The sequence below is a fragment of the Octodon degus genome, unplaced genomic scaffold (genome assembly GCF_000260255.1).
Source record: "Octodon degus isolate 3935 unplaced genomic scaffold, OctDeg1.0 scaffold00163, whole genome shotgun sequence".
NCBI lineage: Eukaryota > Metazoa > Chordata > Mammalia > Rodentia > Octodontidae > Octodon > Octodon degus.
In genome coordinates this window covers 811,629-812,475 of record NW_004524739.1, presented here as the reverse complement: position 1 = coordinate 812,475, position 847 = coordinate 811,629, and positions in this window count along the sequence as shown.

Sequence of the window (847 nt, the reverse complement as noted above, 5' to 3'; positions counted from 1 at the left end):
CTCTCTCTCTCTCTCTCTTGCGGAACCAGGGATTGAACTCAGGCCCTTGTGCTTGCCAGGGAAGCGCTTATTCTACTGAGCCATCGCCCCAGCCCCTAACTCAGCATCTCTTGACACTCACTTCTACCAGACCCTCTGCTAGATACCCAGTATTGAGGAGGGGGAGAAAAGATGCAGTTGCTGCCCTCATGGAACACCCCATACAAGGCAGAAGGAGAGCGGATGATCGGACAAGCAAGATGACTAAATCTACTGCAGATTGAGAAAGGCTTCACCCAAGGTATGGCTGTTTTGAGAATGAACAGAGATTTGCAAGAGATAGCATTCCAGGCAGAGGGACTGACAAGTGCCAAGGCACGGGCAGGCCAGAGAGCATGCTGTGCAGGGTCTGGCCCACGCGGGGCTCAGGGCAGCAAGCGATGGGTCTGAAGAGGTGGACAGGAACTGCATCTCCAAACAAGACGACACAGAAAGGAAACTCCTGCAACATGGTGGAAGAGGCTAGGCTAAGGTGTCGAGGGAGTCAAGGTTAACAGAGGAAACACTGGTGTCCAGAGGAAAGACCAGACTGTGACACAATTGATTGAGTCAGGGATATAGCAAGGTGCAGTGGTACCTGCCTATAATCCCAGCTACTCAGAAAGCTTAGGCAGCAGGATGAAAAGCTGGAGGCTGAGCAGGGCGCACACCTATAATCTCCCGCACTCTCGAGGTTGAGGCAGGAGGATAGCTTCAAATTTGAGACCAGCCTGGGCTACAAAGTAAGCTCAAGAGCAGCCTGAAGGGCATGTGAGACCCTGTCTCAAAAAGACAAATAAGGGCCAGGGAGATGGCTCAGTGGAATAAG